General features: G+C 41.7%; 1 long non-coding RNA gene across 1 annotated transcript; it reads right to left on the reverse strand.

Moving 5' to 3' along the window:
* Positions 1 to 1068: 1068 nt before the first annotated feature.
* On the reverse strand, positions 1069 to 26303 carry LOC121083892. The gene is made up of 5 exons (XR_005826519.1): positions 26130 to 26303; positions 24564 to 24628; positions 23734 to 23962; positions 6331 to 6469; positions 1069 to 3877 (listed from the first exon to the last, which is right to left on the reverse strand). It is a non-coding gene; the product is annotated as an uncharacterized LOC121083892 (long non-coding RNA).
* Between the last annotated feature and the right edge of the window lie 1519 nt (positions 26304 to 27822).

Here is a 27822-nt window from a genome sequence, read left to right on the forward strand (position 1 = left end):
ATTCTGGTGGAATCACAGCTGGCACGTTCAGTCTGATGCTTGGAAATCAGGGCAGAAAAATTGTGATGGAGAAAATCAGAAGTTCCTAGAAAGCCCGTCTACCATTTCCCCTGACAAGTCAATTTTTGAAAATGTTTGCTCTTTGTGAAGCTAGATACAATATGCCACTTCTCCATCTTGTGTCCCACCAAAAGCACATAAACCCTAGAAAAAGAAAGCCATAATAAAGAGGACTTTCTTACAAAAATTCAAGAGGTAAACAGATGGGCATATAATCCCTTGTCCAGTTTTACCTCTATTTATTACAGGTCTTTGGACTGGAAATCTGGTGTTTCATGGACTGTAGGGGCCACAGAGTTAGCAGGAATAGCAGTGATATTCAAGACTGTGAGTTACTTACTTTCAGGTGCTTCATCTGTTTCTCATGAGAAAGTCTCAGGGAAATGAAGTAAGACCCTGTAGAGTGTACATCTCACTCCAGCTTCTCCTTTTGTTTGGGTTTCTTCCTGCATCAAGTTCTCCACAGGACTAACTTCACAGAGACTTCAAGAGCTTATGGGATGTAGGGTGGGATAATGGTAAAGGGAGCTGCCAGAGGCACTGGACTGAGGCACAGAGAACGATGCTCACTTTCTTTCTCAAAATAAATTTTTTTTTTTTTTTAAATTACTGCTTCCAAAGATATTTCCCTACTTTTTTTTTTTTTTTTTTTCTAAAATTTACTGGCTGAAGCATATATTTGTGGTTTAGTAACTTCTGTGCCCTACAGCTATCTGTTGCACTAGTCAGTGTTAACTCTGAATGGGTTATTCATTGCTTTGAGACAGGGTTATAAATAGTGATGTCTGTGTGAAAAAAATCTATCATCTACACTGATGCACATTGTTTTTTGGCCTAAAATTATTCTATGATTACAGTGCATGACACATTTTTAAAATCCCATGAATTGTGATTTATCTTCCTCTTTGGGGAATGTGGGAAATACATTACAAGCCTCTGACACAACTCACAGCCAGGAATGTCAAAGTTTTAAACTCGCCTAGGCCTTTAGATTCTGTTCATGGAGGCTTTATTAAAGGGTTAATACATTATTAATCATTACAAATATATTACAGTTGTAAATCAAGCACAGGCTCATCAAAAGTGTTTATAACCTGTGGTGACAAGACAAGCTGTTCACCTACTGGAGTCACAACAAAAAAAAATCCATATTGGCTGAAATAACCATTTATTAGGACATATATTACACACTAGGACATCTATTACACATTTACAGCCCTCCTTTGCAGGCAGCTTTGACTGAGATTTAGTTTTTGAAGTCTGAACTTTCTTGGAAACAATTTCTGTGAAACTTTTTGTAAGGCAATACTCAGTGTCAGTACTAGATCCCAGAACGTGGTGGTCATCAAGCAGTTGTGTTGGTTGTACAGCAACTGAGTTTTCTAGCAAACATACAGTAATATTGCCAGTGAGACAAGATCAAATCTGAAGGAAAGTTGGTGGCATGTTCCAAAGTGTAACAACTGGAAAAGGACTTTTTTTCTCCTTTGCTCTCCTATTACCAGATTGGTTTGTTATGTATAAATTATTATCTAATGCTGCTGAATATACAAAAGTCTCGCGCTCACCTGAATATTTATTGCTTCTTGGTGAATATCAATCTACTGTTGTATGTTTAATTATGCATTAAGACATTAGTGTTTTCATTGATTGCTATTCAAATCAAAAGAATGTGACACTAAAATTTTCCTTTGTCTTTTAGTATAGTCTGCTTTAAGCATAATTATTACTCCTTAAGTTACATTGTAATCTTTAATATAATTAGACCCTTCCATATCTTCATTTAAGCATCTATTTGATCGTTGATATTATTTATAGGGTAACAGCCACTAGCAGGGACAGATTTCAATTACTCTATACTCAAAAAGGTTTGAAGTTGTGTGAATTGGGAAGTGACCTGCAAAGGTATTTAGGTTAGATGCTACATTTCTAATAGGTAAAGAAATTCAATATTGAAAACCAAACAAACAGCTTTTTTCCACATTACATGCTCAGGTCTTTTGAACCCCATATGGTTCTGTACGTTCTTGATATTTGTGAAAATATATCAAGAAGTTTGGAGAGGTTTTTTTTTAAATACAGCAGAGAAACAAAGAAGTTCAGGAACTGGGCAAGGCTTTCCTGGATCAGTTGCTCCAGGTTCTCATGGTACAGGAAGAGATCATACATCACCCTTTTTATTCATTTAATGTTTTTCCTTCCCTTATTAATGGTTTTCCTTCCCTTCCCTTATTAGTCCTCTGAAGCTTCTTCCAACCTCAGTCAGAGTTCAAAAACATTCTTCCAATCTGAAGACTAAAACTTATTCATAACCAGTTATAGCTACATGTTGTTTCTTTACCTGAAGTATTTCTTCTGCTCGCTGTTGATCTTCTAAGCCAGCTGTGTCTCAAGTCTTGTTTTATAAAAAAGAAGCTAAGCATTCCCAGCTCTGAGCTTTCCTCCCAAAACAGGTTTTCTCTTCCTCTGACTGAAATAATCACCCTTCAAAGCACCTGTTTCAGCTGAATTTATCCTCCTTGGCCTGGGGCGGGGGGGGGGGAAGCTGCACACAGGGTTTTAGATCAGAGCTCACTGTGATTTCTGCAGTGTTATTAACACCTTTCTTTCCTCGCTGCCCGCTTCACCAATGCTAAAGCTGAACAACATTAGGAGAGCAAAACCTGACAAGCTGAATTTGCCTGTGACAAGGCAAAGGCAAGGGCTCTTGACAGGAGCTTTTTCATCAATCCACATTACATGGATGTGGGTTCCTCCACTGCAGACAGGACTAATTCTGCTCACAGAGACCCCTTCCTAATGATAAGTCATCTTTTGGAGATAGATTTTTCCACCTTGTTTTCTGAAGCAAATAATGCCAGGCACCACAGTGTGGACACTCAGGTACTAAGAGGCAGTTTGTTCTGAGACCCGCGATGGGGACTGGTCCATCTGCATTTTGCTTTCTCTCTGACTCTGGTTTGGCTGGTGTCCCAGTAATTCTCCAGGGAATCACACAGCCTTATCCATGGAGAAGCATAAAGCTGAATGGGAGTGGGGAATGATAGCACTTCAGCACAACTTCCCAGCTTTTTCTCATCTCCCTGTGCCACATGCAGAAATAAAGACCCTCAAGTTACTTGTTGGTGAGTAAGCAGAGCTGCTCTTACAACACATTGCAACCATCCTCACAAACCATGATAAATCCTGATGCTTACTGCTCTACACACTACATAACATCTGTACAAAATAGAATAAAGATTCTTAATCTACCTCTAGTGTTTTGTGCAGTTTAGTCACTTAATTAGGGTTTGAAAGAACTTCTCTTGGGGAGTTAGAAGTACTGAATAGTGTACGGAAAGGTGCAATCCTAAACTATCAGTCAGATGCAGGCTCTGAGCTTGGCTGCTAGAACAGCTCTAGAATAAAATGCCAATAGACTTTCTACCTCCTCGGTTTCTCTGTGTGACCTGTAAATGGGTGTTAAAGACAGCAACAGAGACACCACTGCCTAATGCACAGCAAAAGCCAGACTCTACCCCTGCTATCTCAGGGAGCGACCACTACAACAGAGCATGGCAAACTGAGGGTTATTCTGAATAATGGCAAGTGCTAGTTCTTATCCCAGGGCTTTGTTAGGTTGTTTTCTCAGAGACAGGCAGGATCTAGGGCCCACTGTCTTACAAAATTACATCTTTCAAACCTTTCAAAACATTACACATGGCAGTCAGGCCCTATATTTTTAAGTCTTTCTTTGCCAAGTATGTAATTTTCTTGTCAGATCAGAGTCTTCTTCACATACATACACAGAGAGAGAGAAATCTGCTGTAGATTCTTTCTGAAAAAAAAAAAAAAAAGCTTTTATTTTCTTTTTGGGAATAGCCTAAATAGCCTAAACACTTTAATTTATCACTCAGTTATTGCTGTGTGGGAGGTATTAATTATCTACCAATTCCAGCTTACAGGGGTGAAAAGTTTTTGAAGTTGTTTTATAGCGACAGAGACATGAGAAACACCTAAGTTACAGCTAGGAAGTTTTGGAGACTACATATCTTTTATTCAGCTATTACAGGGCTTTTATGTCTAACACTTTGAATCATTTCTGGGTAGATTAAATAGCAAAGCTCCGATTAAACAAAATAGAGACAATCCTCTGCTCGTGCAAAGTCCTGTACAGAGTAACAGGAGCAAGAGAAATTACAGGAATTATTCTGGTTGGAGAAAAATACTGCAAAGAATGTCTATCAGCCTAATTTCTTATGGAAATGAATTTCTCGGCTGGATTCCTCCAGTTGAGGATTGTTTATCTTTCTTCATTCACACTTCTATTGATCTTTAAAATGAAACAAACTCTTTTTCTTTCAACTTTTAAAACAAAATATGTTAAAAGTTTTTGCAGTTTGGATACTATTTTCTCTCTCCTCTTCTCCACTTCTGGTATTAGATGTAATAGAAAGAAAAATCTTAACAGTTTTCAGTTTTATTTTTTGCACTTTTTAAATTGAAAAAAAAATAAAGCAGCTTGTCAAGAGGGAACTGAAACTCAGAAAGTACAGAGAAGATAAAGTTACAGAAAGGAAAAAGATAAAAAGCAGAAAAAAATATGAAAAAATCCTGGTCAGCTTTATTCCACTGAATCTTTTGACCAACAAACCAAAAATATTCTCTTTCCCCACCTTTCCATGAGCTAAAAAGTTGGAGAAGGGGGGGGGGTGGTGGTGGTGGTGTAGGAAATAAAAGTGCCGATCAATTCAACAAATATATGTTTGGAAACCAAACATCAAATAAAAATAATGTATTTCCAAGAATATCTAGGTCTCACTTATGTCATTGTAAGTCAGAAGGTGTTTAACTGAGATAATTTACACTGGCATGAAGTTTTTGTAGCACAGTTAAATTTGGCTTCCTTCATAGGTATTTGTCCTATCCTCATTGTCTGGATTTTCAGCTAGGAATTAAATTTTAGTAGTCTGCTCAATGTAAAAATTGAAAGTCTCAGTGTGCATCTATCAATCTCCTTTCCACCCGCTCCAGGTTCTAGAATTTTTTTCTTGCAGGAGTGGTATAAGGTGTCTCCAATCAATGTGCAACAAACACAGCTGAGAAGGAATCTTTGTCCTAGCTTTAGTTAGAGAGCAAGAATCCCTCTGCTGGTGTCTGCCACTTTCAAAGCTGGAATATCCTCTGGACCTCCAGCTGCAGTGGTGGAGAGCAAGACAGCCATAGAATAAGATCGTTTACTGCTAGAATAAAAGACCTACATATGTCTAAAGATGCTCTGATAAAATTGTTCTCAGGTAATTCCAATCACCTATATTTTTAGACCACTATTAGCTTTTAAGTCTTAATTGGTGCTGGATGTGTCCATCATGTTACCTGTTATATCATCTAGCTGACGATTTAAAAGCAATATAATGGGGCACAAAAGCCTAAAATTAAAGACTACTTAATGGTACTTAATGTATTGATCTAAAAATAAGAAACCACAAGGAAGAAATAATACTAGCTGGGCTAGCTCATAAAGGAGCTGTACCATTGACCAAAGATGTGTCTAAAAAATTGCTGTACTTTTACAAATGGACCAAAGCAGCAGCTGGTGTAAATTAGTACAGGTCCAGTTACCTCAGTAGAATGAATGTAGCATTGGCACAGAATCTGACACTCTAAATTTCACTGAAAGCAAGATGAGAGGTGATTGCTACCTAGCTTTCTGCTGAAACTTATTCATAAATGACAGATTAAATCAGTAAAAATAAAGGATGCTAATTATAAAAATGTGCTATTTATATTACGTAGCTCTACTTCTGGGCTTACAGCTGGGTAAGGCTGCTGCTCTCCAAACATAACTAAAACAATTCTCATTGCTCTAGAGAGCTTCACCACCTAAACAAGGACTAAGTTTGAAAATAAAAGTAGTTAAACTGTACAAAACTCCAAAACTGAAGATGCAACCTTAACTTAGCAGTTTTATCATGCTTTATGATTCAACTATACATCTTCCTCCTGCAGGTTTTTGTCAAATTTTGGTACTAACTAGAGTACACTTCAAATGTGTCCCCAGGCTGTGAAGAGGGCTGCAGACCTGAGGCCCCTGTCTCACTGCCATCCAGACTGCACGGTGAGGTCACGTTTACACAATTAAATGAGTGTGATCCTTGGCCCCTGGGCCAATCCATATAGCTGAAGGCAAGATGCCAATCTGCATCCACACTGCCTTGCCCTTGGGTCTCCCCTGGATGCCGTTTGGTGCCCCTGCAGCCCCGCAATAAGGTTACTCTTCCACATATTCACATTTTGGGGTGTCTGTAATATGAGCTGATTCTGAGCCTGCTGGTGTGTTGTCTTCGTAGCGTGAAACTGCAGGTACATGTTGCCGGGCCTAACACGGCATGAGGGCACTTGGGAGGTGTTTGGTCTTTCTGCAAAAGCCCTGGAGGAACAAGGCAAAAAATGGTGTAGTCTCTCACCCATACTGTATTTTGGGAGCCATCCTGGGAGTGAGCTTTTCCCCAGGTCATACTTGGGTATTGCCTCGTAAAGAGCTAGCTGAGATTTTTCCAAATGTTTTTGGCAGACCAGAATTAGCTTCATAATCAGAACCACATCATGGAAAGCTGCAAGCTCCAGGAAAGTAATGAAAATCAGGTTTCAAAAAAATCTCGGCACTTGAAATGCACCCAAAAATATCTGACCATGTACTTGGGGCCTCAGTGGAAGCTAAGGTATTTTGAAAGTCTGGTCTTGTGTAAGATGACATACAAGTACAAAGCGTTGAAAACACTAGTTGGGTGTGTGTACCCAGTGTGGCCACTCTGACACCCAAATACATGTTTCATGGGAATTCCAAAGCTCCATTCCTCAAATCACATCAGTATCTATCTGCTTCCTCTACCTTTTGTTATTCCAGACACTAGTTACTGAAACCCAGGAAATGGTTATTGATCCTGTGAGATTCAGGTCCCACTATAGTCTAATGAAAACTGATTTTAAAATTGCCATTAAGATTGAAATTGGTATTTTGAACTGTGATGGTTCCAGCCTTAAAATGAAGTTTCTTCAACAGTTTTGTTAGGACAATAAATGAGGGAGAGACAACTGTTATAATTAAAAAGACACAGTCACTGTATATCAGATGAGTCTCATTATTATCAATCTTAGTTCTAACGTCACATTTTCATCTGGAAATATTGCAGCTTTTTTTGTTGTATTTGTCTTCTACTGATTACCTAGTCCAGTAATTTTGTCTGATCCAGGCAAATTCACACAGAAAAATATTACTTCATCTACTTCCTTTCCTAATGCCAATTCCACAGTTAATCAGATGGGCAATTCCTTTCCCCACAAATGTGCAAGATAACCCTGATTCAGAACTAGTATCAGGAGATTTTTAACAGAAAAGAAAACATAAAACCTGGACTGTTTGCCAGGGTAATTAGGAAAATTTGAAGGCTAACAATTTTAAAGAAAAAAGATTTAAAGAATAAAACCTTGCCACTGTACTGAAATACTTCAGTTCTTAAAATTCCGATGGATAGTGTCAACTTAACTTAGGAATGCTCTTTGTTGTTTGCCTGGCCCCAGTACCGCAAGGCTTCAAATAACCTGCCAGAATCCAGTCTCTGAGTGAGAAATGTCCCCTCGTTGGGCACTGCCAAAGTACTGGTATCTGCTTGTGGCTGTCCACTCCGGGCTGACGTGCTGCTGAAGCAGCAGCAGTAGGCTCAGCTAGCCTAGCCCAAGTGAAAAAGTGAACTGCAGCAAAATTTCCTTCACTTTTTGCGCTATGCAGAGTTTCGCTGCTGCATAACCTACAACTATTCCAGGTTCAAACAGACTTAACTTGTTCAGAAGCGTAATTCTAAAAATCTATTTTAAAGGATCGTTACATGCCTGAAAACACAAATAGCTATTTGGATTTTCAGCTGCTCTTAGGTGCCTCATACCTGTTTAACTCCATGACAGTTGCAAATAGCAAGATAATATAGATATAGATACAAAGCAGATAGCATATGTTATGTCTTATACAGTATATATTATATGTAATATAGAATATAGCACATATATAGTATATATAGTATATAGCCCATGTATACTACATATATGTACTATAGTATCCATTATGTACTATATAGTATATATATAATACAGCATATAGTATATAGCACATACATAGTATACATAATATGGAATATAGCACATATATAGTATATATATAGCATATAGTATATAGCCCATGTATACTACATATATGTACTATAGTATCCATTATGTACTATATAGTATATATATAAAATACAGCATATAGTATATAGCACATACATAGTATGTACTATACACCTATAAATACATGCTATATGTGTACTTGTATTAAAAATAAGGGAATGGCTGCTATGAAAAGAAGCAATAAATTTGCATTTGAGCATTGCAGATTCAGACTGAAGGTAAGAAACATTCTAGTGCTCAGGATGGTAAAGCACTGGAATATACCGGGCTGACAAACTTCCTTCCCTCAAAGTCTGTAAGAACAAGTTAGGAGAACCCCAGGACCATCTTCCAACTGGATGATCCTGTGTTACTATAAATAGATGCTTTTGCTTTTATGATGCCAAATTACATACAAATATTTGTCAATTTACTGGAAAATGTACTTCTAAATGACAAGTGTATTGAAACAGAAAATGTGCCAAAAATATTCAGATAAGCAAAAATGTTGTCTGAAATAACCCAGCAGTCTCTGATTCAAACTTAAATTTACATTGTTTTGAGAATTTTTGAATACCTAATAAGAATAATCTATTAGTGTTTATTACTGAAGGAATATGTTATTTATGCTTGTCATTGTTATAGCTGGATTTTCAACATAAGACAGTGAATAATTACACAAATGCTAACTATTTTAGGATTATTAGGTATTTTGGGGGGGGGGTTTGCATGTGTGAATGATTAACCTTAGGTAAGGCTACTCTTAGATTTGTTCTCTTGGGCTGGCGATCAAGCCATTGGCTTGACTGGCTTACTTGGACTATAGTCAGGGATAACAAAGCAGTAGGAAGGACGAGGATGGATGATTCTTGTGGGCATGTCCATGTACGATGTACAATCTGTCAGGCCGAGGCCCTTCCCTTGTCCTCTGTAGAAGACAAAAGACCAATTCACAAATACTCCCTGCCTGGTTATTTTCACTTTGATCCTAACATGATGCTTTACTCCACAAAGCTGTGGGGCCATGTGATATATTCTGGCAAGGAGCATGTGCTAACCCTACAGATTAACTCCAGGAGGTCTCCAGCAGCCCTTCTCTGATATATGCAGAATTCATCATCATCATTTGGGCTGTCCTCTTGGCTTCTACCAGCTTATGCCACACGAAAGGAGCTATGCCTTCTGGGCATCAGACTTCTCAGCTGTGTTAATTAAACGCTACAGGCTAACCTATGTCAATATAATTTTTTCATATCTCATTCTAAATACGGTCATTAAATAGATGGCAAAAAAAGATTATTTTTTTTTCTGAAGGGGGTCAATTATTGAAATAATTTGAGCATGGTCCCCAAGAATAGCTGGGAAGAAAACGATATTGACATTATTGGCAGATTTCCATCATTCATCTGTGTTAGCCACGTGTTAGCTTTTGTCAGCATGATTTTATTTTTGTCCGTTTTTTCCTTATAGATATCGGAATTTCTTACAGCCTGTTAGGCTACTATGGGATATATTTAGAAACACAGTTAGTGATTCTAAACTATTCCTCTGTCCTCAGGTAAACTCCATTGAAATTGTTTCAGATTTAGGTCTGTGCAGCAAAATAATGTGGCTTATCACATGAGGGAAAACATTTTGTGCAAATAAACAGAAATTAAAATATAGTCAGTGAAGACTGCATTCTTCCTGGGCACAGAGAGACAAAGGATTGCGTGGCCAGTGTGGTAATAAATGCATTGCTTTGCAGAAAGGAGGCAAGAACCAAACGGAACTAAAATGCAAAACCTACATGAGAACTTGCTTCCCATTCCATGTGAGTCTGGATGATTGCATTTTAAAAATAATTTTTGTCTAAATAGCTTCTCACCTAACTTTTGAGCAGTATTTGGACTATTTCTAACTTAGAAGGAGTTTTCAAATGTAATACTGAGGACTGAATAGTGCAGCAGGCCACTGCCTGACCCCTCTGTTGTCACTACTCTCTGACTTGTTCCCTGTGCCCCCTTCAACTCCAGGCTAAGTCACAGTACGGCGACAAGAGCCCAGGTTATCATGACCTATCTACTGCAGACCTTCTGTTGGTGGAAGACCAGTTCACTGAGCGTTAAATAACATAATCTGTCATAAACACAGGATATATTTGACCCATTTAATTCAGAATGATGGTTCCCACTGTTGAGAGTAGAACTGGATGGTTTATCTTCCATCTCTAGGAAGTGTGTGATAGACCCATCAGGGAAATATTTCTCCAGATTTACCATGCTTACAGTTCCTGAAGATGTTCTTTTCTTCATACCAGGTTGGAAAGGCAGAAGAGGCTCCCTTCTGGGACAAGTGGGGAGACATTTGTAAGAAAGACAGCATGGGAGCTACTTCTTCCATCACAGTGGAGAGATACATGAAACACCTGTGATGGCCTTAGATTGGAGAGATCAAGGTGGAACCAGGTACACACACATTTGCAAACACACATATACATACATCTTGCGTACCGTACAAAATCTCTCACAGGACATACTGTCTGCAAACTCAAATTTTAAAGATAACTGAAGGAAAATATTGTTTTGAAATAGAAGGTATAACATGACTTAAATCATAGGATCATAGAATGGTTTGGGTTGGAAGGGACCTTTAAAGATCATGTAGTTCCACCTCCCCTGCCATGAGCAGGGACACCTTTCACTAGATCAGATTGCTCAAAGCTCCATCCCTCAGTTGCTTTTCCCTGTCAATTGAGGACAACTATTTTTAGTGAAGCTGACTTTGGATTTGAGGATGTGAAAACTGTAAATTAACTGAAATCACAGAACTACTGACCCTAGCAATTACATGACTGAACACCTTCTCCCAGTGGAAGGGTGTGCACACTGGTAAAGCACCCAGTGGAAAGAAGTCTTTGCCACTGGGAGTGCTATGCTTCCTGCAGCAAGCCCCATTCATCCTCACGGCATTCCTGGCGTCCCTGTCCCTCGGCTCCCTGTGCTGTAGCTTGGGGGTCAGCCAGCACTCCCCTCGGGGCTAGGCTGGCCAGAGCACTGGCTGGGAAATGAAGGTGACCGTAAGGAGTTAACGTGACTCCAGAAGAGCTGAGCAGACTGACGAGGGAGCGTAAATGTTTAGAGGTATATTTGAGGAGCCGATACTTTCTATTGAAAACTACTCTTTAACCATTTTTTTAAATTTAAAAATTAATATTTTTTTATTTATTTAAAAACCAATCTGTTCCAGTGACAATGCAAAAGGAGCAAAGTTAGGATAAACTAAACCTCTGTTTAAAGATCAGATGGGCGACAGGTACTACATGAATGCGCAGTGATGAGATGAATTTGCACTTCTTGCTAGCCATAAATACTAGATTGATAGTTTTAGTCTTCCAAATATAAGCCACTCAGAAGCACTTTGCAGGCAGAATTTGAAGACAGGGAATAGTCTGCATAAATTCTTGCCCAGCGCACCTATGCATGTGAAAGGCATGCATAGGCATCCAAACATTACTGTATCTGAGAAAAAAATGTGCAGTTACTGGTAATAACACAGAATAAAACATCTCTGGAAATCAGAGTCAGGAAAAATTCTTGCCACACTGCATGCTAAATGCACAATCTTCATGTTTGTGGAGGATATATTTTGAATTAAAGGTCGATTCTGTAATCTTTTTCTGTTGTTTAAAAAACCAGGTTTTCTTCATGAAAAAGCAGGCTTTTTTTTTTTTTTTTTTCAGCACACTTGACCGTGAAATTGAAGGGGTGTTGTTATATTTCTGTGGATAATGTTGCTTTATCTATTTCTGTTGATTTCATTGATTTAAGTGGTCAATTCCTTTCATTGATTTATTTGATTTTAGGGATCAGATCCTCAGAAAAGCTGAGGATCCTTTTAGATTCCTTTAGCTGAAGATCCTTAAATTGTTGTGCAATGCTTCCAAGCCATCTCACATGGAATAAGATTTTCTTGGTAGCTGGTTTTATAAAGCATTTTTTTTAATAAGAAGAGAATACATTACCCTAAAAAGTGTTGTCCAACCATCAGAACTCAATTTTTTTCCCTCTCCTTTCCCAACAGTTTAAGGAAACACTACTGTAGGAACTGGAGCAAGCCACACGACCTGCCAAGGTCTGACATTCTTTATCTGTAAAAAAAACCACTATCAAAATATCTCAAGAGTGTTGCAGGACTCAGCCTTCCAAGCGCCTGTGAATTGCTGGGAGGCTGTTGCTGAGTGTTACCCACTGGCCTGCTGTTCCTTGAGTTTTCTGTTTCAGGAGTGACAATGCTGATTTACCTCCTGTACTCTGCATTCAGTAAAACGCTAATCAAAGAAATACAGTCTCAGATGGAGATTTTCAATTTCTTTGACTCTTCCCACTTAGCAAAGCAGGACGACACCCCAGGAGGAGTTGGCAGGGGAAGAAATCTCACTAGTTTACAACCAAGCTCAATGAGTTTGCAAATGGCATTAAATCGTTAAGTCCGTGCCATGACTGCAGGTAGCCCAGATGTCATGCTGAGTCCCCTCTCCTCTAGTCTGTAAAAACAAAAAAGAATCAGGGAAAAAAAAGGAACATCTTTTATTGACTCAGGAACAGTTTTGCTAGGGTTCACCACCTGCATTACATTAGTGCTTTGGGATCAACTTCCCTTGATGCTCCTGATACCCCTGCAATCGCACTGGCCAGCTGATAGCAGAACAGGGCCCTTAGCAATCCCGCTACCGCTGTCACCCAATGGTACCACAGAGCAATACTGTTAGCAGCTGTTTTCCTCCACAGGACATTTGCCATTTTGCTCTAATTTCTACAGTTTAACTCCTATAATGGGAGCCATTACAGCATTTCATTAGCACTATTCCTTAGCCATGAACTCCTCAAGGAGCAGAACATTACCAAGCAGCCGTAGCAGCTAAGACCAAACAGCCCTCTTTTCTTGTTTGGTTATGGCTTCATCCTGTAGGGATTTCACCCATTAGGATATCACTGAAGAAACTGGACTAGCCATGATTGAGCATTAGTACAAGCAATTAGTAACCACAAAAGAAATCTCTGTCTTTAAATAAATGCAAACGCGTCTATTTAACCAAACGTCACTCACGCAAATGCCATCGGAACCTCCAAGTAATGTTCTTCCAGAACGGTACCCAAACATGTGCTTTGGAAGCACTATTGGCTTCTATTAAAACATGTACTGTTACTATCCTGTCCTGCTGCATCTAAACAATATTTAGGCATGCGCGCTCTGTCTAGGAACATTTAGGCTTTTGTTTTCCTGCTAAGAAGTGCCCCCAGATTTTGTGGCCAGCAATGCACTGGAATAGATAAAGACACTTTTATTGATTATTAAATGGTAAACCAACCAAGTCTGACAAGCCCAACACTGGCTATAAATACTGGTGTATTTATATCTATTCCTGACAACTCACTGCTGAATGGAAACTAATTCCAAGATAAGGCAAGGCCTGAAAGTTTTGGGTTTTTTCAGGAATGCTTAAAATGACCTGGATGGATATGCATGGATGTTGCAAAGGGATCTTTCTGTATGATGGGAGAGAATATTTAGAAGAGATACATCTAATTAGTGCTGTTACTTGCCTACCCATACGTGCTGGTCTGACTGTCCTAAGTTTGAGATGGAGCAGCTCGAGCCATAGAGCTGTACAGTTCCTATACGTAGATGTTCTTTGCAGAACGTGTACATCTGAACTAGGCTTTTTTAAGCATAAGAGAGGCACCAGAAGGGCATGTACATAATTCTTCACACACTGATTATCAACCCTGTGTTTGCCACAACAGCATTGCAAGCAGCGCAGATGAGAGCTGTTTTGCGACAAAGTCCTATCTTTCATGGATAAATTCTGAACACGAAAGGCACCTGGTTCAGCTCTACGGAGGATTCAGTATTCTGCAGCAGACATCAGACATCAGAATGGTGTTTTATGGCTTTTCTTTCTCAAGGGCTTGCTTACACAGGCTTGTGCTTATAACACACTTGGTGTCTATGTAGAAATCTTGAGCTCACTTAAACTTGATTTCCAGAGTTTAACCTCAGGCTGTGAAGATGTCGAGCCAGCGCTCAGGAACAGAGTTCTGGTTTCGTCTATATGAAAATATGAATATAAAAAATAGCTGATGCTCAGGTTCTGAGCAGAAACAGCAGTTAATGATGCTGAGTTTACATAAAAATCAGTTCTGAAAACCATGCTTCCATAAGGAATATATTTCACTATATTACCCAAACTCTGGATTACTTGAAATGCCACCAAGTCTCAGCTTTTAGATGTTTCCACATTTCTGCTTTCTTCTCAGTCTGCTAATCTGTAGCTTTAACATCTAACGGTGTGGGGTTTTTTCTTTTTTCTTCTTACTTATGCAAAGTGGAACCTAAAAACATGAAAATGTATCTACTTCCCCAAATCCCCTCAATGGGCCTATGAGCATCTCACTATTAATGCCAAAATATGGTCTCCTGTGTCCACTTGCCACTGATTCCCAAGAGTGTAATGTGAATTAAGCAAATATGCAACCAAGACAAAGACAAAGGAATACCTTTACAGAGACAAAAGGAGTTTAAAAGTATTTGGAGCTAATTGCTTAGAGGCAGTTAGAAAGGTTAATAAAGTATAAGATAGTGATATATTTCCTCCTTCTCAGGGGAAACAGTGCTGCTTATCTGTATTTACACTACAGTACACATTAACACAAAACCATTATCATCACTTGAAAATCACGTACCATTTAGATGGGCTTCAACACAAAACAAGTTGTATCGTTTGGATATAAACTCAATGGGCTTGACATATGGAAATGAACTTGATAGGTCTACGCTGTCTTTGTGTAGACATCACACTAAAGACCATCATTGCTGAAATCTGCAAGGATCTTTTTTGTTTTCCAATCAATCTCAACACAAAACTACTAGCAGAGATAAAGAGACAGCTGGCGCTTTGCTGCCAGTAATGCTTCAATCTCTTCTCTCAGTCACAGCACCAGTTACACCATGGCCACCGCTGCCGCACGGTGTCTCAAGGAGCTCAGTTTCTAGAAGAACTGCTGATTTCAGTGGAAAACAGAAAGCAACCCATGGTGATTCTTAACATGCTTTAAAATGTTTTCCTAAACAACATCTCCTGAGACCTAGCTCTGGCCTTCTGCTACTACAGGGGTTAGAGATTTGCACATACATTGTTCATTAGTGCAATTGAATTCAACGATTTTGGGGCTTTAAGGATGTTTTGTTTGGGGACTCTGCCTGGAGTGTCATTTATTAAACAAATCTGGTTGGCATTTATGACGATAGTATGTTATTTTCCCAAACTTGCTTGATTACACTTCTGCCTTGGATCGGCTATGATAATATTTATTCCAATGGGATCTCATTAGTTGCAATGTAAGAAAATTATTGCTAAATTAACTGGCTCAAAATATTAGTTCTGCATATATTTACTTATAAAGCTATTTGTAAAAATTGTTGGGCTCAAGTAAGTATAACATACTTCAATAATGAAGTGATATGTTCATATTAGTACATCAGTCTTTTGGATCTGTCACTATTTAAGGCCTGAAACTAAACTTGATGAAGCTGTACAAAAGTTTCCATTAATTTTGGCAGACTTTGGATTGGACTGCTTATGGTGAAGCTCCTTTAGATTGTTAGATGTGAAAGAGAATAGGGTTGTAAAAGAAACTAAGAGTCAGTTTTGTCCATTTGCAAAGCTGCCATTTAACTTTCAAAACAGAAGTAGATCAAGTAAGATTTGCAAAATGAAAAAAAAAAAAAAAGGCTGGTTTTGAAATTAAATTTAACAAGGTAACTTAGGAAGTTTTAGAAATTTTAGCATATAATTTCCAGTACTTTCTTTTCAGGCTGATTGTACTTCAGATAGTACCTTTTAAATCAAGATACTTGGTGCACTAAAGGGCAAGTAGTTAGAGGACTCTACATTTCCAACTTTTTGTGCATTCACTTATAATCATCCAATATTAATACTTTACACACATACGATACATTAGTCACTCCTGTAATTCTCTAGGCAAAAAGCATGATTTTCTTTATGCATGGTCTTTATTAGGTATACAACCTAACCAGGACTGGTTAAAAATATTGGACACATTCATTAGTTACATCTTTTTGGAACTAAATTAATCAAATTGAACTAAACTGTGGGCTTTATAAGGGCAATGATTCCCTATACTACTGAGAACACTATTCCTTACTGAAGAATACACAATGCCAGGGAATTCTTGTCCTTTATTTAAAGACTAGCAAGACAAATAAGAAATTAAATCTATATTTAATTTTTTTAATTTCCGTGCATTCTCAGGAGAGAGGAGGGTTTTTACACACAACTGCTCCAAACCTGGTAGCAGTTTTGGACTCTGCAAGCTGCTTGCCTCGTAAAAAAGAACCCGATTTCTGCAACTGATGATGAAAAGAAGCTGTTTACACAAGCTCACCAAACTCTAGAGCTTATGTATGTAGGGGGACATTACTGAAACTTCCAGTCTGCCTCTTTTATTTCCCAGCAGCATGGATGTAGCCAAAGGTAATGCCTGTAGTATCACGCTAAATGCCTTCCCTGGCACTGGGGCAAACTTTCAAACTCCTTCCCTCCAAAATAGAGCAACCGTTTAATTGAGAACAGTGCATGGCCTGTGCCAAGTTTTAAATTATGCCTGGGAGTTGTTTAGGAAACTTTGAGCATTAAAATACCCCAGGCTATATCCTAACAATTAAACAGTATAAACAATCATTTGCTTGTGTCTAAGACTGTGGCCTGACATTGTTTCATTTACTGTTACTGCTCATAGGAGTACATGCTGGTAATACAAACTATCTCAGATTATATCAATTTTGAGCCATGCTTAGATGCTGAATATAATTTAGAAATAGATAGGCCCTATATTGGAATAAACCCCAAAGGAGATATTTCCTATTTAATATCTAGAAATGCCTATTGATTAGCTATACATGTCAGCGTCAGCATGTTCTCACATGGGATAACTCCCTGCTTTGTATTCTGCCTGCTCCACTCCTCATCAGGGTGAGTGATTAATATTCATAGATGTCCAATAAAAGTTATGTTTGGTGGGTAGTTATCCCAAATGGATGAGAACCCAGCTGAACCAAGGTAGCCAGAACAACCCCCCCTGGTACCCCAGGCACCTCCCCAGATCCTGTTATCCCCTAGCAGCGTCTCTGCTTTGCCCTCCCTTTCCCACATACAGCACTTTCTCCTAGATGCTGGCTGTCATTTCTAGCTGCAGCCTTCCCTGTGAACACACAGCTGCTTTTTGGGAGCAGCGAGGAGCTGGGCTGGGCCATTTGGCATCCTTCCCGCAGCTCTGGCAGTGTGATCCACACTCAAGTCTGACTTCAGCCAGTGCGGTTCTTTGGTCAGATGCTGTAGCTACAGACCCTGCCTCCTCCAGAGATGGCTTGTGCAAAACAGGGGAAGCTCAGCTGGTAGCTGGAGAGAAGGAATTGCTTGTTCACTGGAGGTTTTCAGGATGTGACCGGACAGGGTGCTAGCTAATCTCACCGGCTCCCCTTCCCATGAAAGATTGGACCAGATGATCTTTGGAAGTCCCTTCCAGCCTGGGCTGTTCTATGGTTTTGTGGTTGTTGCAGGATGTAAAGTCAAGAGTCTGGGCTCACTTTTGGGATTTTACTGTTGTACTTTCAATCTCTTAGGTTTTGCAGTTTTCCACACAAGATTTTAACCTTGCACTTTGTGATGAAAAGTAAATGATAAAGTTTTAACAGTGGCAGTGAAACATTTTTTAACACGCCTTCATTGCAGGGCTCAAAATCATGGAAGGAATAGAAGAACTCCACATTCAGATTTATTTTTTTAGTCTCCTAACTCTGAAGTTCCTGTGGAGACTTTTGAAGGAACCGACAGTATTTGAGCAACTGGGTTTAATGATACATGGCAAAGTAATTTAGAAATTCTGAGAATAAGGCTGTTGCCTTACATCATTCTACTGGAGACAGGGTACTTAACTTGTCCAGTACATTAATTTAAAAAGAATCAGAATAAAATATTTGGTGCGTGGATGTAGCCACTAGATGGAAGGCAAGAGCTGGTTAGGAACTGGGGGCATCAGTTGGGGGGGGTTCACTTAGGGAGTTCCCATCAGCTGCCACCACCAGCTGTGACACACCACGCTGGAGCTGCACACTGATACATCTGGGACCACTTCTGTAAGTGTACACAAGCAGGTTATTCACTGAACTGGAAAATTTTTTTATGAATTGGTAGTTGTGGTGATGAATTGTTGAGGGAGTGGGATATTTTAAAAATAACTGTTAATTCTCTGCCTCTAAATGGCTTTGCCGTAGGAAATTCTCCACTTTCATCTGCAGCGCTGATGGAAAGGAACATCTTTCACAATATCTCATCTACATGAGGTCTATTAAAAATACAGCTGCCAAAGGCTTTTGTAGGGCAGGAGTGGTATTAGCCTGTGTGTTAAGGGGGTGGAATTCAAGTCCTTACAATGTCACAGATTTTCTGCTTAGCTTTAGGCAAGCTGCTTTCTTCCTCTGTATTTCTGTTCTTCAGCTTCTGTTCTTTTTTCCTATTTAAGCAGCATATAATGGAACTTCCTTTCTTCTCCGGTGAACATTAATACTATAGACTGTGCTATCATAATACCATACAATATAGAAATGTCTTTGAGCATTTGATCCAGCCTGTTGCCTAAAACTATTTGTAAAAATTGTCCAAAGTAAAAAAATAAAGTCAATAATTTTGAACAGGAAGACACAGTGGGTTGAGTAATGAGTGGACTAAGCTGGTGTCCTGGTTTCAGCTGGGACAGAGTTAATTTTCTTCTTAGTAGTTAGTGCAGTGCTGTGTTTTGGCTCTGATGTGAGAACAAGGTTGACAGGACACTGGTGGTTTTAGTTGTTGCTGGGTGATGTTTATACTAAATCAAGGACTTTTCAGTTCCTTGGGCCCTGCCAGCCAGAGGGCTGGGGGGGCATGGGACATTGGGAGGGGACACAGCCAGGACAGCTGACCCAAACTAGCCAAAGGGATATTCCATACCATGTTGCAGCACTCTCCAAACTAGCTGGCTGCAACAAGGTCTTTTACCATCACATACCAACATACTCTCCATGCCAGTCCCTCTGCTGCCTTCTCCTAGTCTCTCCTCATCCAGGGCACATGCACACACACATGCTCTCTCTTCAGTGGCTGCCCAACCCCTTAACAGAACCAGCCACAGCTGCACCTTATCCACATCAGCCAACCCACCGCCCCTGAAGCCAGCCCACAGCTGTATATTATCAATGGTAATTAACCCAGCTGCATTCCTCTATGATTCCCCCCCTTTTTTTTTCTTTTCCTTTTTAACATTTCATACCTTAAGTATTTAACAATCATCATAACCTTTTTACAAATACATACAGTCTAGACAATTTGTCCCCGAACTCTTTTTTTCTTCTTAACATTTCATGCCTTATGTATTTAGCAGTCATCACAACTTTTTCACAGGTAAAGTTCTCATACAGTCCAGACAATTTGTCCCTGAACTCATACACATATCCCTTCTTCTATTTTATCTTGGGCTTTTCAGTTCCTGGGGGCTGATCACCTTTCTTCTCATCTCCTTCTTGAGATCTAGAATATTGTTTTCTTCAGAGTGGGGTTCTGATGAACTTATAGTACCTTGTCCTTTCACCTCTTGGGTCACAGTTACTGGACAGTAACCTGAATGAGCTTTCAACAGCAGCAGATCTAGAATACAGCACCAATACATTAGTCCGTGTTCCAACAAGCTTCTCAACATCCTTGTGGTCACTCATTTCTTCCACGAGTGGAGACACCTTCAACAAGCACATAAACACTGGCAAGAATACCACCAGGCCGAGCAGCAGTAGCAACAGCAGGAGCTGCTTGTGGCACTGTGCTGCTCCCGTGCCTTCCCCTGGCACATCCATCACCGCTGTCTGGCCGGACCCACTGCCGCTGCGGGCTGTTGCCACGTCTGGCCATGTACTCCGCCACTGTCACCCATTACCCTCAGTCCCTTTAACTCCACGGTAGTCAGGCTTCCTTCTCTTTGATCCCAAAGGCTCACCTTTACTGGTGTCTGATCCAGATCCCCAGGCTCTTCCCACCTACCTCAACATGATCTGGATCGCGGGCTATCCCTGCTATGCTAGGCATCGCCATCACCGTTCAAAACTTTGAACATCCCCCAGCACAGCCATCACTGCTGTCACCACTCATTACACTGTCTCATAATCTGAAGGGCCTCACATGGGGCACCAAATGTCACAGCACTCTCCAAACTGTCAAGTTGCAACAAGGTCTTTTACCATCACATACCAGCATACTCTCCACACCAGTCCCTCTGCTGCCTTCTCCTAGTCTCTTCTCAACTAGGGCACACACATGCTCTCTCTTCCTCAGCTGCTCTCCCTTCATCGGCTCTCAACCCCTTAACAGAACCAGCCACAGCTGCACCTTATATACATCGGCCAACCCACCGCCCCTGAAGCCAGCCCACAGCTAGATATTATCAATGATAATTAACCCAGCTTCGTTCCTCTACAATATGATGTCATGCTGAGTATATAAACTGGGGGAAGGAGAAGGAGGGTGGGGATGTTTCGTGTTGTGTTCCTGAGTAATTGTTATATGTGGTGGAGTCCTGCTGTCCTGGGGATGGCTGAGCATCTGTCCATGGGAAGTGGTGAGTGAATTCCTTGTTTTGCTTGTGTGTGTGGCTTTTGCTTTACTAATTACATTGTTTTTATCTCAGCCCTGGAGTTTTATATTCCTTTCCAATCCTTTTCCCCATTCATCTGGGTGGGGGGGAGTGAGCAAGCATCTGTGTAGTGCTTGGTTGCTGGTTGGGGTTAAACCATGACAGCTGGTTGTGTAAGAAACTAGGAGTAACAAGGTGAATAAAATAAGGAAAAGGTGGTTTAACTTGAAACCTTTTGCTCAAGTTTTTAATATAGTGACACAGATAGAAAGAAGTATAATTTGGCATCTCTGGTGAATGGCTTCTATAATACCCTGGTGGAACTTCAAAGTGCGTTGCAATAAGAGTGTGCTGTCACATGTATGGTAATGTCACAGACAAACAGGGGGATCAGAAGGAGCCCTGATCCCTACCTTTGCCAGCTTTAGTAATTCTGGGTATTTGACCTGGAGTTTCTTTTGCCTTTTGTACAACCCCCCCCCCCCTTCCCTTTTTTCTATCTTTTATATGTATCTTACCTTTTTCTATCTTTTTTTTTTTCTCCCTTCAGCCAAGAAGCCATGTCCAGTAATTCTGGGCACAGTAACTCTAGGCACTAATGTGCCTGGGTGCAGAGCAGCTAATTGAATCATATTAACATATATATTATTTGATGAAAAAGGTACAAATAAGAATACCAAAACATCAATGTTCTTGTTGGAGTCTGGCTGCCTGTGCTCAAGGACAGCTTTGATGTGGCCTCGTTGGGTCCCCCTTGCACTTGGTTTTTGCCCATCCTGACCTGCTGACTTGCTTTGCTGACCTGCTGGCCCTGCTCTGCTCTTCTGGCCAGATGCTGTGGGATGGTGCTGTGTCAGGGCTGGGAGGGGCACTGCCCTGTCCCTTGCTGTCACCCATGGCTTCTGCTTCACCTGCCTTCTCCCACCCTTGCCCCACAGCTGCTCCTGCTGCTCCCTCACACTGTATTTTCCATCCTTGCTGCTTCTTTCTCCCTTTGAAGATTTGTCTTGCTTTGTCCTCAGGAAAAAAGGACAGCAACGTTAACAACTTGAGACCATCTCTGTGAAACTGTCTTTTGTCTGCTCCCTACAAAGGACTATCTAAATGACAGTCAAATGTGGAAAGTTTCCATAAACCCCCTCTCTTTTACAAAAAAGAGAAAGTCATTAAATCATACTGTTAGAATTAAAACTTCATCAATATTTTCACTATTTTTCCTTTATGAAGTTTTAATAATGTTTACCATGAGATGAATAAAGCTCAGATCTCAAATCTTGACTCAGACCTTCATATCATTTAGCCTTGGACTAAGCCTTACCAAGGCCTTTAACTTCTGTGCCCATTTGGTCTACCAAAACTACCATAAAACTGATTATTTATCAAAGAAACAAGCCTTTTTGAAGCACTTTTTCATGTCTAAGAAGGTACTTAATCTAGGCACACTGAAAAGATCGGTAATTAAAACATCTTGGATAGCTGTTGCTGAAATTATGCTTTAAATATGACACATGGCAAAAGTGGACTGTACTTTGGAGAAGCAGGAGTACATTCTGGCAGACCAGATACAAAGCTGGGCTTCCCAAGTTCAGTTCCCTGGTACAGTCTAGTGCCATCTCCGCTCCAGATATTTTAATGATTGCCCAGGTGCGGTCTTTCGTTACCAGTAAGGGTTAGCATCCCTGGGCTAACCACTGCAACCCCACTGTTCATTACCTGCTGCAGCCCAAATTCAGACAGGTGTGGCTGCAACCCCCAAAGCAGTAATTGCCTGGTCTGACCCTGGAGCTCCAACCTCTAATAATGCCGCAGGGGTTAGAGCCCGATTAATGTTATATGGAGATGTCCCAAAGGAGCTGCTGTCCTCTGCGTTACTTGTGATATCGAGGGAGGGTGAGGCAGCCGCTTTTGTTACATGAGCTGTGTTGTCATACACTGTGCTGCTAACACAGAAGCATTAACCCACCCTGAAAAGCCTTCTGTGTCCTCTGTACAGAGTTTTAAAATATTAATGGAGGACTACATAGCATTTAAAGCCCAGGTACTCTGACTAGGCATAAAGATAGCCTCTCCTCTTTCCCTCTAGATTCTTAAACTAGCTTTATTATATAGTGAAGGGAGGATTTGTCCAGGAAGGATTTGTACAGCATCATTTCTTAGCCCAGCAATGTTTAGTCTCCTCCTCTGCTTCTGCCTCTCCTATATTAATTGCCTTTCACTAGCGAAATCTCACTTCTGGCTAAGGTGTGACAAACTGCTGCATACCTAGAACACAAATACATAAATGGACCTGGCTCCTTTGCTTTTCTCCACTCTGTTCCCCAAGAAGTTATAGCCTTTCTTCACACAGCCTTGGGATGCTTCCTTGGCCTGGATTATCCCTTAAGAGAAAAAGTGTTGGGCTGAACAGGGTAAGATTTACACGAGACACTATTTGTGAAATGCTATTGAACTGCTACTGATCATAGGGCTGTGGTGCACATAGGGGAAGTTGACCCAGCCTGGGTGAACTGAGCAGAAATCACATCCATACTTCCCTCAAAGCCTCCCACTGCTGTGCTGCCAGAGCCAGCAACTGGTAACTGGCAGCAGCTAGTATTTTTATTTCCATACCATCTCATTTTGTCTGAACAGGCCAAGGTAAAAATAACTACATCCAGTTTTCACTAGTGGTTTTCACCGAGTCTGGTGCTATGGAGCAAGCTATGACTGAAAAAAAGACATTACAGACACTTTTACTGGGAGTGGCAGGGAGAACTGGGACTCGGGAGATTCTTACCTCTATTTCTGTGTTCATTGGCTACACCAGAGATGGTTAACCTGTAATTCCTGGTATGATCCACAACTTTTTTTTTACATAGGAAAGAGGCATCCTGTACAGCAAGAATGTCCTTCCTCTCTCCACCTTGCCCATGCTCTGCTCCTCCTGCAGCTACAGACAAAGGAGATTCTGGAACTTCTTTGCTCCTTCAGGAACCACCCGCTTGCTGACCCGCTCTTCAAGGTATCTATACCAGCAAACAAAATCCATACTAGTAACCAAAACAGGGCAGGGTCTCTTTTTTCTGAGCATGAGGTAAGAAAAACTACAGAACTAATAGAATACAGCCCTTATAGCTAAAGTCCATCGCCTTCCAAAATGCGACAGACACATCCAATCTCCTCCTTGGCAATGGTCCACGATCAAACTGTGCTTAAGGAAGTGCAAGCTCAGCTCAGAGCCATGTTTCTGTTAAAATTTAATAGAGATAATAACAAAACAGTGGTTGTACTTACTGGTATAGATACAGTCCAAATGGCTACATAACGGGGCATGTAGCCCACCCACAAACCAGGACTGGAACACGTGCACCAGGCTATCACCCTTCAAATTTTAAAGTCATGATTGCCCCTTGCTAATCTATAGCATTCTTCACCAAATTTTTCCTTAATTAGCACATGAATTGGTGATGTAAATTTGTGGATTTCCAAATAGATACATACAGTCTGGAAATAAAAAAAAATATATATAATCCTTTAATGCAAACTGATAGAGACCTTAGTGGAAGCAGCAGTGGCTTCCACCAAGCTGCAGCTCTTTCTTGCCTCAGTCCCTCTTTCTAGTCTCACCTTTGCATAACTGTTAAATGTTTCGTTATTTCACTGCTGACAAGAAGTTTATTTCAGACCTTAAGCTGAGAAAAGAAGGGGAAGGAATGAAGAAAAGGGTTAGTAAAAAGAAAAAAGATCTGAAGATAATAGTGTCATTTATTTTTATGCTGCATACAGGACTGTAACTGTAAATGGGTACCAGTAATGCATGAATCACTTTCCGTTCGATTCTCAGAAGTCCAGGGCTAAGTATAATATTCAGCATTAAATGAATATGAATTATTATTATTGTTTACCTCATTCTAAATATCCAGCACTTGTAAAAGATGGATATGCTCATTATTCTGAAAACTTCTTTGTGAAATAAAGAACAGGATGAACTTCTGTGTAGAAGAGATGTCTTTATAAAGTATTTATAAAGTAAATGCCATTCAAGATAAGTACTCCAGAAAAAGACAACAGTTGTTAGTGCATCCTTTTGTTCTGCTGGATGCTTTATTTATGGGGTTTGGGATACAGAGTTTTATGCAATTGACAATTCAAAAGCAAACATTGCAGTCCACACAGAAGTAGATTAGGGAGAAAAATGTCAGGATGTAGTAAGTTTTGTTTCTAATTACAGTGTAGCAATACTTCCCTGTGAATGGAAAACACCATTTCATCGTGTTTACACAAAGAGCTGAAATAATGGCTGCTCGTTTATGACACTGACATTTCACAAATCAAATGGCCTGTGTAGAAAATGAAAAGCTTGTGAATTTCTACAGTTCTCCCTACCCCCGCCCCTCCTCCACTGTGGTGTGTTAAACTTGGGTGTTCGCCATACGCCCACCAGGACCCTCTACCACCACCCCTCTGTCAGGCACGGGCCGCTGCAACCGGGGCTGCCCGTGGGGCTACTGACCCTGCCCGCTGCCCGGCCCCCCGCGGGGCGCAGCCCCTCAGGCCCAGCCGGCTCCAGCCCCCCCGGGGGCACCGGCCCTGCCCGCAGCCCGGCCCCGGCCCGGGCTCCTCCCCGCGGGGCCACGGGCCCTGCCCGGAGCCGGCTCCGGCGCGGCCCCCGCGGGTCACAGCCCCCTGCGGGCACCCCCTGCCCCGGGCTGCGGGGGGGAGCTGCTCCCCCGCGGGCTCCGTGGGCTGAGGGGCACAGCCTGCCCCGCCGGGGGGCTGCCCTGCCCCTGCCCTGCCCTTCCCCGCGGGCTGCCGGGGAGCCTCTGCTGCGGCGCCCGGAGCCCCCCCGGCCTCCTCCGGCCCGGCCCGGCCCTGCCCCCGGGGGGCTGCGGGGCTGCTGCTCGCCCCTCCCGGCCCCCCTCGCTGCCGCCGCTGTTCCCCCCCGCGGGGGTTTTTCCCCTTCTCAGCCCCTTCTCCCCGCGGCGCTGCCCCCGCGGCTGCGGGGCTCGGCCTCGGCCAGCGGCGGGCCCGGCCTGGAGCCGGGGGGCAGCGGCTCTGCCGGCCGGGGGGGAGCTTCTGGCATCTCCTCATACAAACCGTCCCTGCAGCCCCCCCACCCCCGCTTCCACAGCCTTGCCACGCAAACCCAGTACGTCCACTTTCATTCATCACGTTCTGGACACCATTTCTTACATAGCTGGCATGCCGTGCTGGTTTTGCCTGGCATAGTTAATTCTGCCCCCCAGCCTGGAGCAGCCCGTGTCTGAGGACTGCACCCTGTGGAAGGGCCCCACGCTGGGGCAGGTCGTGGAGAATCGTTGGAGAAGCCCGTGCAGGGCTGTCTCCCGTGGGAGGGCCCCGCACCGGGGCAGGGGCAGAGTGCGAGGGGGAAGGAGCAGCAGAGACAGCGGGTGATGCGCTCACCGCAGCCCCGTTCCCCTGGGAAGAAGGGAGGGGTGGGGGGAAGATGCTTTTTAGATTTGGGCTTATATTTCATTATCCTGCTCTGTTTAATTAGCAATAAATTAATTTCCCCAAGTCGAGTCGCTCCATGCCAGTAACTGGTGAGCGATGCCTCCCCGCCCTTATCTGGACCCACAGCCTTTTGTTACGTTCCCTCCCCCTGGCCTAGCTGAGGAGGGCAGTGGCAGAGTGGCTGTGGTGGGCACCTGTCGGACATCCAAGTCAAGCCACCCCAGTGGGCTCAGCACTATCTCCAACATGTTAAAGCAGAGCAGCTTGAAAAATGAGCAGAACCTGAATCCCCGTTTACACGGATCCAACAGGCAGGGGTCCGCACGTGCGGGGCAGGAATGGTGGCTATCCCCGTGCACAACAGCTGTAGCACAGATGGACTGTTGTTCGCTTGCAGTGTGAATACATTAGGCAGGCAGAAATAGGCCATCAGTTATTTTCTGAATTACTTATATTGGGTCTGGCTATAAAGACAGTGCATGTGATTGATTTTTACCCTCTTTAATAGGAAGGCTTCTGTGGATGGAAGGACAGCTTCTAAATGCTTCCTGAATATGAGTGGCTGACCTGAATTTCTAAGATAAATGCCAAATGGTACACTTCTTAGTTTTCACAGAACATTAAATAAAGCTAAGAGCAGATGAAAGAGAGCTGGATTACCATGTTCACTGAACAAATCAGTACCACTGCAGGTACTTGTGTGTATAGAGCACTTGCAAATTTCAGAATAATAAACTGATCCTGGGAAAATCCTACAGATGTACTTACTCCAGTGCTCAGTTGTCTGATGATCATGGATTTCATAACAGCTAGTACTTTGTGGCTCTTTCTAGGAGATGCCATTTTTTTCTTGTTTGATTGGATTTGGTTCTTCCTCAGAATTAAATGGAAATGATCGATGCAGCTAATTTTTATTTCCTATAACTAACATTTCCTGCAGCATTAAAAAATATTGTCGGTATTTAGTCATTAACTGGTTATGGTTTTACTGTGTCGTATCACTGCTTTTACTTCAGGAGGCTCAATAAGGCAGATAATCCTTCTCCCCTTCACGCTCCTCTTTGAAGACTGCTTCACAGGAACACAAGAGCTGTGAAAGCCTTGCAGTTGGTGGAGGGACAATCCCCCAAGATGCATGAAAGGAGTTTGCGATGTGGATTTTCAGTTGTTCTGAGGTGTAGTTCTAAGGTTTTTCACAAATTAGAGTGATGCTTTATGCCACGGGCTATACTAGTTCCCAAAGCTGATGATTCACAAGAGTGGGAGGGTGGCTGACAGCCACCTTAGGGCTCTGCTGGTGGGCCACGTCTTTTTGTTATAGTACAGCCATGGGCATAAAAAGAGACTTGGGCTGATGTATTATATCTAGCTGTGAAAACTATGAATGATGGAGTTCCCTTTTAAAACAGGA

The sequence above is a fragment of the Falco naumanni genome, chromosome 2 (genome assembly GCF_017639655.2).
Source record: "Falco naumanni isolate bFalNau1 chromosome 2, bFalNau1.pat, whole genome shotgun sequence".
In the NCBI taxonomy this organism is placed as follows: Eukaryota; Metazoa; Chordata; class Aves; order Falconiformes; family Falconidae; genus Falco; species Falco naumanni.